A 10,556-nucleotide genomic window follows, 5' to 3' on the forward strand; every position below is an offset into this window, starting at 1 on the left:
TCTGTATGGATGAGCGAGGTTTACCCTCATAAGGGTACCTTGCTTTATGTACTGTGCTATAATGAGTCATTGCAAATAACCATATTTCAGAGAGCTGGGGAACAGAAGAACAAACCACGAGGCATCCTACAGTGGGACACTTCTCGCAATAAAAAGAAACAAACTAGTACTGGTACACAACGTGGATGGGTCTCACAGGAATCATGCTGACTGCAAAATGTCAATCTCAAAGGCTTACTCCATACTGTATGATTCCATTTCTATAACATTCTCGAAATGACAAAATTACAGTGATAGTTGTCAGGGGTTAGGGGTGGGGGAAGGAGGTGACTATTACATAAGGATTTCTGTGTGATGACGAAACACTTCTGTATCTTGATAATGGTGATGGTCATTTGAGTCTACATTTGTGATAAAATTTCTAAGAACTACACGTATGTGCGCATGCACACACACATGCCTGTTAAAACTGATGACGTACCAACATTAATTTCCTGGTTTTCACAATGTGCTATGATTATGGGAGATATTATCATTGTGGGAAGCTGGGTGAAGGCTACACAAGTGCTCTTTGTACTATTTTTACAACTTTTTGTGAGTCCTACACTACTTTAAAATAAAAATTTATAATAATTTTTAAAAAATCACAAGGGGGCTCATTATTTGAAGAAACCCAGTAGTAATCAGTTTACAATGCAAATAATTGTGCCTTAATTTCTCTTGATTTGGATGAAGTGTGCATAAACAAGATATACGCTCATAGTAGAAAGACACATGCCTTACCCGTGTTTCATTTTGGCACTGGCATAGTACTCTGAAATACTATTTTGTCACATAAATATCTGTGTTGGCAGTCCCCACCCGCTGTCTCATCAGGAAATTTCACAGACAGCTCTGCAAACTTCAGCACCTACTAGAGTAACTAATACAAAAATGAATGCACAATAAGTTTCAGAAAGATTTTACAGGATAAAGAAAAAAAAACTCAGAAAAGAGCCTCAAATCCAGTGATTTCCAATTTTTCTTTTTTAAACCATCAAGGCCCTCTCTTTCATTTAATTTTCGAAACACAGATCTTCTATGTTTTGAGATATTTCATGAGGTGTGGAAATGATACTTGTCAACACTCATAATTGTAAATTGGGGCTCTTGGCAGCACGGGGTGACCGGAGCAGAGAGAGTTGGGGTACTCCGTCTAAAGCAAGCACACCTGGATATTGGCCCTCGTGCTGTTTGGGGTGGGGTAACCAAGTAACGAAGCCAACCTGAATACCCCACATTCCTTCTGTTAACCCCTAAGCTTGCAAACCTCTGGCCTGCTCCTTATGTCCAAATCATGGCTCAGATCTTTGCAAATGAGAAATGATAGAAAAACCAACCCTCCTACTTAATCCCAAACCATACAAGTCCCTAAAAGGGAAAAAAGAAGGGAGAGGGAAAAACCCTCATCTACCCTTAAAAAAAAAAAAAAAAAAAAGCACCAATTCAAGCTGTTTCAAGACCCAACAAGCATGTTTTTCTTTCATTTATTTCTATATCAACACTCTGAAGGATAAAGATCTTTCTCATTTCAAGAGCTGTCAATTTGCTTTAGTGCCATGTTTTTCATCTGTTTGAGGTAAAGAGGAATTACAAAGCAGGCAAATGAAATAATGTACTGCAATCTAACATATTTTGGCAATTCAAATTGGGACCAGAGAAAAAGGAAATTAAACAAGGATGACAGGCCACACTGCACACCTGTGCTGTACCCCATGGGCCCACCCCTGCCTTCCCTCCACTAGCTAACTTCATGATTTGATGAAGTCTTCAGTTCTTTGCTGAAAAGGGTACTATTCGCTGCACCCTAATTCTTCAAATCATTTATACAAGTTGCACAACTCATACAATATTTTGCTTTCTGAAGCAGAAAAACCTCTTAGCTGCTGGTAAACTGTCAGGTGCTGTTACTTTAAATACCCCTGTGAAACAGCACAGAAGCCAGCAGCACATCCCCATAGATTTACTACCCTTCCCCATATAAACTAACAAAGACAAATACCTGCCACATGCTAGACTGTGAGAAGTCCCTGCCCCACACCAACCTAAGCTTCCATTACAAGAACTTAAGAGGAAGCCCCATTCTGTTCTGCAGATCCTCCTCTGTCAACGATGGTGCCCTTGAACATTTTGGGCTGACTCATTTAAATTTCTCTTTGTTTTTAATTAAATCGCTCCTTAACTGCTCAGATCAGTAAATTTCCCCCTCTTTAGCTCCAGGGCTGGGGATTTCTGAGAGAATGACAGGAATTTCCAGAGCCATGATACCTCAGTAGATCTCAAGTGCTGTGTGGCACTCAGGCGTCTGACCTTGGCCACCACAGATGAACCACAAGGAGTTGGACAGAGGTTGTGGAGGACCTGGGGACTGGGCTCCTTTGAGATACTGGAATAAAGAGATACTCCCAGACCCGCTGGCCCCTAACCACCACCACTACCGATTTGAAATCCGATGGTAAATCTGAGAATGGATCTGTGGTACTGTCTTTTGCAGAACCCCATCTGCAGACATCATCAGACTCTAGGTCTGTAAAAGGCATCGCTGTTCTTCTGCCAATGATGCATGTGTCCACAAACAGTATTTATTGGGGCACCTAGACTAGGGTCCCAGCTCTGCTGATGAGACACATCTCGGCAGGACTGACAAATGGAAAAATCCAGAAGCTCTGGAGGCAGACTCCCTGGGCTGAAACTCAAGCTCTACCACTACTAGCTGTGTGACCTTGAGCAGGTCACTCAACTTTTCTGTGCCTCCATTACTTCACCTCTAAGTTGGTACCTACCTCATCGTGCATAATGTCGTGAGCATGTTAATTCATGTGCAGCACTCCGGCTCGCACGAAGAGCTAAATAGCTATCACCCATTATTATTATCACCTCAATGAGGTGGTCAGGAGAAATGTCTAATATAGTTCATTATACCTGAGGCCCTTCCTGTTTCAACTGTCAGGATGTTGACACCAAGTGAAATTAAAACTAGTGCAGAGGCTGGCTTTACCTGAGCAGTCAGTACTGACTATGAAAGGATGTTCTTGAGCTGGCCACTTTCTCCAACATCTGTCCAGCCCTCCCTGTCCACGCCTGGGGCGGCCATGCCCTGCCATGAAGGTTGAGAAGCATGGAAAACCAGACGAGAAAGAAGCAGACAGGCCTATGCCAACAGGAGATGGCTTCTGCTGCTTGCAACTAAGTCATTAGTATTCTTCTGCTTCTAAGTTCTGTGGTAAGGAAATTAACTCACTGAGGTCATTCACTCCCTGGACCTGAATCTGAAGCCCACTGCTAGTGATGATCCTTCTGTGCCATCTGCGCAGAAAGGAGATTCAGTCTGCACCTGAAGTGGCTGCTTCAGGCAGGTGTCAACAGGTGATGAGAGCATCAGGGCCTACTCTTTTATGCTAGGCCTGTTACGGCCCTACCGACTGGGCTGGATGATGTCCTTTCACTCAGCAAATGGGCAGGCTCTAATTTAGAAAGAAATATTTGTTACAGGCAGTGGTGCCCCTTTTAGATAGTCATTCATTTTAAAAAATCATTTAACATAAAATATCTACCATATTAGGTACAAAGATTTTAAAACGAGGAAGACTTGATTATTGCTTGTGAGGTCCAGGGGGAAAGACACAATCACTGCATGGTATGTAGCAATTACTCTACACCTCAAAGAGAGATGTAGCCCCCTGTAGGGCACATACAGACATTCTGTAGTCTTTAATCATTCATTCATGTCCTCTAGGGCTCTGAAAACTGAGAGCAAAAATGACACTAACCTGGCCGTAAAAGTTAAAAACCAGTTTGTCTGTTTATGGAAATGGCAGGAGGGCATTCTAGGAAAAGAGGCACCATGGGCCTGTTGCTGGAGCAGCAGGTCTGGGGTGACATCTAGGCCAAGGGAGCAGGGCAGGGAAATCAGTGGAGAGTCCAGGCTGCCATCAGTGAGGGCCTGGCCGACGTGAGCCACAAAGGGCCTGGACCTTCATCCAACGTGAAGGTGCATGCGGGACTGGCCTTTCAGAAAGGAACTGGAGGGCACAGAAGGAAGTCAGAGAGCCCATACTGGGTCTTGGCAGAAATCAACCTCCCCAAATGGACTGGGGAAGATCCAAGAGTGCCAGTTGATGCTGAGAGGGCAGGGGCTTAATCCTCTGCTGCCCACGGTGACACAGCGGGTCAGAGGCAGAGACAGGGTTGACTATACGAACTGCAGGAAATAGCATCACCATGAACAAGAGAACAAGGGAGAAAGGAACAAGCCAGATGTCTCCAGACCCACGATACATCCCTCGTGGAGTAAATGACACTGCTCTGAGCCAACAAGACTAGAGCCTCAGGTCCTGCACTGCGGAGAAGTCCCCACCTCGTGCAGGCCCCATTTCAAAGCACGCAGAAAGGGGAGATGACAGTTCCAGCTCAACAAGCCTTTCCCCAGTCTCTGGGTATGTGGCGTGTGTGTGTGTGGTGGGGTCTGCTCAATATATTTGAATGAGTGGATCACTGCTCTACTTTTTATCATATTCACTTTTTATTATATTCGCTCACTTTTGATTATATTCAATTCTTGTTCTGGGTTTGATAATTTGCGTGCCTTGCTCCGCGGATCGCTATCCTTACGTCTGCGTTGACCAGGGTGTGTTCCTTCTGGAGGATAAGTTCCCTGAGGACAGGGCCCCTGTCTTCTCCACTTTCCAGATAGCTCCTGGGGCTCCACTCTGGCTGACCCACTTATGGGGCTAGACCAGGAGTCAACGTAAAGCCTGTTCTTGGCGCTGACATCCTCCAAAGGGTTAAGGCCAAGCAATACCCCAGAGTTTATGGTCACCAAACAAAAATGAAATTCCAGGGACAACAGCATCCATTTTCTGGAGACAGGAGCAGGCACACCTGAACCCCACTTCTGGGACAGAGCAAGATGGAGAGAGGCAGAAGCAGGACAAGAGCTGACCCAGGGGATTAAAACTGCCTGTTCCTAATCCCAGTTTATGTGCTGAGAGCTAAAGCCAGAGAAAAACGTAATGTGCCATAAATCTATGTCTTTAAAGGTATTTCCAGATGCACGTACCTGCCCCAGCCAGCTCTAGCAGTCATTGAAGTGGGTGGGGTCACTCAGCATTATTTATGACCTTACACCAGTAAAGACAGAGCTTATTAACATCTTGCTATAAAGCATCAGGGTAGGATAAAAACGGGAGGGCTATGTTGGGATAGGGCCACTATCCCAACATTCCCCCCACGCCACCTCATCGAGAAGGCCCCAGGGGCCCAGGCACCTTCCCCACCAAGGATGGTCCATACCAAGACCGTCCATATCCAAAGAAGCCTGTAGAAAACCTCATAGGACTGAGCCAGGAGGAGGAGGAGAGAGAGGAGCTGCATGGGACAGAGCAGTGGTGCGACGGTCCAATTTAAGGATGAAGGGACAGGCGGCTGCTCTTGGCTGGGGGCCACCCTACGCCTAAGGCAGGAAGATGGTGGATGCGACAAAGATGAAAGGTCACTGGAGTCGATCAGCTCTAGGTTCCAACCTGCTCTGAAAGGTGGGAAGTGCGTACTGGGGTACAAGCAAGACTCTAAAAATGATCAGACAAGGCAAAGCGATCATCCTCGCCAAAAACCGCCCAGCCTCAAGGAAATCTGAAAAGAGTACTACGCCATGTTGGCCAGACTGGTGTCCATCACTACAGTGGCAACAATACCGAACTGGGCACAGTGTGTGACAAAGACCAGAATATGCACACTAGCTATCACTGATCCAGGTGAGTCTGATGCGATTAGAAACATGTCAGAACAAACTGATGAAAAGTAAATTGTGCAAATTTTTTCTTTAATAAAACTGGCCAGAGCTTGTCTTTTCTTCTTCTTCTTCTTCTTTTAAATAAACGAATGCACAATCAACAAACACGTGGCAGAACATGTCACCAACATATGCAGGAACATGTCACCGGCACATGTCACCAAAGCACTGCTTCTGCATCCCATACCCCAGTTGGAGGGACAAACTGAAACAGATATTTAAAACCAAAGCACCAAAGCAGTGGTTTATCACGGCAAAATGAGGTGCTGGAATAAGAGTAATGGTGAAATCACCGTGGGGCCAAATCTCGAGGCACGGCTTCCCAGCAGAAGATGGAGTGAAGCCAGGTCTTGCAGGATGGGAAAGTTCTGAAAAACCAAAGACCTTGGGAAAGTGTTCACATGGGGGCACAATCGAGTTAACACGGGTGGGATTTCACTTGGCTGGAAATGCCTTGGGTCTGGAGTTTAAAAAAAGCCAAAGATCGGGGTGCCCCCCACGGTGTCAAGGCTTCCTGGCATTGCCTCCCTGACTCGATAGGCTTCCCTCGGTGGATGGGAAAATGCAGGGCACGAGTGCTCCTGCTCCCTCAATCTTCCTTTCTGCTTGAGAGAAAAAATATTTAAAAGAAACACTCCCTAGACAGCTGTGAGTTCTCCCTTGCTGGCCTGATTCAGTTATTTATCAGAACGCTCAAGCGAGGTTATTTTCAGACTTCCACATGAAATAGTAATACTTAGCACTCCCAATTCACCTCCCAAGCAGTTTTCAAATGGCAGCTCATAAACCCTCCACACCCTCGAGAAACAGCGCTCGCCCCATCTCTCAGACTGGGAAAAGAGAGGCAGGGCTGCCCCAGGATCCCTGACGATTTCTGCGATGACTTTAAGCCACTCTGACCCAGGTGTACTCTCACCTGGACCCTAGGCACCATTTTCCATTGAAGCTGATCCAACGCTTCGGATTTAGGACTCTGTCCTAAGGGGCCAGGTGATGGCCCCGAGGCCTCTGACCACTGCTACCTCTGCAAGAACACCAAGAACACACCTCCTGCAGCACTTCAGCCAGCCAAGTGCAGGCTTCCTCTCACAGGACTTCAGCAAGGGCCCTGCATCTCAGGGTCCTAGCCTCCCCGCACCTCCCCACCCCCACTCCCTGCTGGTCCCACTGGGCTCATTAGCATATCTGTGTGAGCTGCACTCTTGTTTCCCATGGCACGTCAACCTCACACATCTGATACCATTTAAAACCAAAACATCACGTTCTGGGATAAAATACAAGCTTCACAGGAGGCCTTCTGAAAAGGGACTTCGGTCTTGTGGTATGGCTTTTCTTCTCTCCTCAAAGAAAGCACCTCCAGACTTCCTCACAGCCAGCCAGCATCGACCCTTTCCGGCCTTACTAAAGACCTCAACCTGTAGCCCTCAGATAGATTCTGCATGCATCACTGCAAAATGAGATTTAAGGTCCTGTCCTTTGAGTTTTCACTTTATTAAGTCATTCATGTAGCAAATGGGTTGATTTTCCTGGAGGCAGGATGAGAAAGAACAGGCTGTCAGTACAGATACCTCAACTTCTGTGCTCCATAGGGGCCAGAAGTTTGGGGGTTCTGTGTGGGCGAGGGCAGCAGACGAAGGGGCAGTGTGGTCACAACTTGTGGCCCAGGTGATGGTGGATTCCCATCAGTGCAGAACTGCATGCCCAGCCCAGTGGGGTGGGCTTCCCACAGCTGCCAGTGGTAACCGCCCGCAAGGGGAGGGTGAGCGGAATGCACTCAGGGCGGTACCCAAACCCAGCCGCTGCTAATCCGCTGCACGAGTTCCAAAAGGACAATGTGCCCCGTGCTGGACCTTCACTAACTCATAAATGGCCCTGGCCCTTTATGTAGCGCCAGCTGGCTTGGTCCAATGCCTAATGCACAGCAAGGATTAAAAAAAAAAAAAAAAAAAACCACAACCTCTGTCTTATTGCTTGTAAACAAACACATCAGGATGGACACCAAATGGCCATCGTCCCCTTCAAAGAACTTAGCGTGAAAGGCCTTGTCTTTATTGACTAAGACTTCAAATAATTTTTTCGAGATTTTTTTGGGGGGGGGAGGAATTCCCTTCTAGTCAGTTCCCAAGTCATGCAAGACAACTAGTCTTATTATTTTATAGTCCTGCTGCATTTTGGTCCAAAAACAGCATAATCAATCTTGGCCTTAAGTCACTTGGAGCTAAGGCTGGTGATGGTTTCCAAAAATCACATCCACTTTCAAAGGCCAAAGATTTATCACCAGTGAGGATATTCAGAAGAAAATGCCACAGAGTCTGACTATGAGTTCACAGTGAAAGCTTTGAAATGCTCAGAGCAAAGGCGAGATCTTTGGAATAAGTACACAGACTCCCACTTTGAAGAGGACACATTGCATTTGTAAGGAAAAGCCCTGGTCTTAATGCTACTAGTCACTGGGGTGGGGGTGGGTGCAGAAGGTAGGCGGTGGTGGGGAGGAGGAGAGACAGAGAAATACAGACAGAGGGAGACAGACACCGACAGAGAGAGACACACGCACAGAGAAATACAGACAGACAGGAGAATGACAGAGAGAGAGAAAAAGACTGATTCATCATAAAAGAATCTTGGAGGTGAAATAAACGGGAGAGAAATAAGAAAAGATTTTCCATAGCGTAATACCAAGGGAATTACGGATGCAACTGTAAGAAAACATTTACCATCTCAATGTACATTAGCATCCTCGGGAGGTTTGTGAGTCTGGGCTGGGCCCACACTTGCTTGAAAATCACTCTGCAGATGCCCCCTTGCCCCAGCACACACCATTGCCACGCATTTCTTAGCTGTCAGAAATCTGCCTTCCCCTGCCTAGCTGCCCAGGCTAACCCTCGTGTCCCTAAAGCCGTACGCGGAGGAGGGCAAGAGGAGGTTTTCCCTCAACAGGCATGAAGAATAAGCTCGTTTTGCTCAACTCTAATCAAAGATGCTGAACCCATCCAGATGTTCAAACAGCTCGGGAGAGCATAGCGGAGCCGCTTAGATCCCATGTTCCTCACCACTCCTCCCCCCCTCCCCACCCCGCCCAAGGCCAGGGAAGACCTCTTCCTGCAGAAAGGCTACTCCTCAGGGACAGTGCAATCAATGACCACTCAAACTTCCAGGGAACTTGGCGTTAGGCGCAAACCACAGAGAGACAGTATCCACAACCCATGAAAGCAGCGACGTTGGTTCTCAGCGACGTTGGTTCACTTCCGTGACAGCTGGAAAATGACAGAAGCCCCAAGCCATCCTTATCACATCTCTGTGCATACAAATACACAATGGAAAATTACAGATGCCTCTCATCTCCCAAAGGAGCCATAATAACCCCACAGGTTTTCCCCAAGTCTTCAGGACACTCCGTCTGCGCTGTCTGACACGAGGGACACAAGTCCAGCACCTGCGAAACTGCTTTCGAAGGGAAGCCACCCAAGCCCTGAAGCTCCGGACGCGGCTAATTGCCCCGTCAGGGTCTCGCCCTCAACAGACCGAGGTGAGGATGTCTCAAAAGAAAATGTGGTGCCTTCCCTGGCGCAGAGATATCGGGCTTGCCCACTGTCCTTTTGTAAATGCCTGCTGGGTACGTGTGAAGATAAGACGAGTATTACATTATGATGCTTCCTCATGCATGAAAGTCTATTTTAAAGAGAGTCTGGAGGAGGGGAGGAGGCCAGGGAGGAGGGGGACGGAGCCTGAGGAAGCGGGGTTAAAAGGAAAGCTGCTTTATTGAGAAAAGTGTCAGCCACAGAATGAAACTGCGCTTTACCTGCAAAGGAAAACTCATTAAAGTTTCTCTTTGGTTCCAGAGGAAGAAAGCTAGAGCCACAGAATCTCAGAGAAATTGTTTTTATTTCCTTATTGGCTTTTCACCTTGTCGCCCCACCCCGACTTACATAGTGACTCTTGAATAAAGATACAACACCCCACCCCAAGCCAAGACGCCGGACAACCATACCAAATAAGTGTGAACATAGCCTTTACTTTAAATTTCACTCTTTCAGGTTTGCCACCCCGTGCAATATAGTGCATACACTATAAAGTTGCACGAATCCTTGTGTAAGAAACTCTGGCGAAAACTTCTTTTGGAAAGCAAGGAATATCTGCATATTATTAGGGAATGACAGTTAACTCTGTCAATTTGTTCAGCTACATTGGAAGGCCTCCCTCCTCCTGCCTGCCGATGGTTTCCTGCCATGTGGATGTTCCAGGACCTCAAAACCCCACACGTTTTAATAAGGACGACATGCCTTTCCCCCAAATTCCAGTTCCATGAGTGGACCACCGCTTCTCATGGGCCGAAATCTTTATACCGTCATTGACCTTTCCTTCTCCCAAGCTCCTGTCCGATCCTGTCATTTCTTCCTTCGATGCGACCGCCATATCATCCTTTCTTAAATCTTCAACATGCCTCTTAGTTTCAGGACCTTGAACCCATAGTCTGGACCTACCACACGATGATCTCCTTCCTGTGATCACTCACACTCTTGATCACTCCACTCAGTGTAGCCTGGTTACTTATCCTGAAAGACCAGTTCGAGTTTCCACGTGTCCCAGTGCCCACAGGCAAATGTCCAAGCACTCAGCCCAATACCAGCTGGCCTTGACCCTGCCTTCCATCCTCACCTCTCTCTGTCCCCCCAAGACACATGCCCCCTGGTCCAGTCCCCTGAACGTCTTCTGGCCCCTTTGCTTA

At 47.0% G+C, this 10,556-nt stretch overlaps 1 protein-coding gene and 1 pseudogene across 1 annotated transcript in view; one reads left to right on the forward strand and one right to left on the reverse strand.

The window, feature by feature from the left end:
• The window catches only part of LOC105302139 (RNA-binding protein Musashi homolog 2), a 264,916-nt gene that overhangs the window by 160,931 nt on the left and 93,429 nt on the right, over nt 1-10,556 (reverse strand). The window lies entirely within an intron of this gene.
• Nucleotides 5,411-5,842, forward strand: LOC105302143 (annotated as a pseudogene).

This window comes from Pteropus vampyrus, unplaced genomic scaffold, assembly GCF_000151845.1.
Source record: "Pteropus vampyrus isolate Shadow unplaced genomic scaffold, Pvam_2.0 Scaffold261, whole genome shotgun sequence".
In the NCBI taxonomy this organism is placed as follows: domain Eukaryota; kingdom Metazoa; phylum Chordata; class Mammalia; order Chiroptera; family Pteropodidae; genus Pteropus; species Pteropus vampyrus.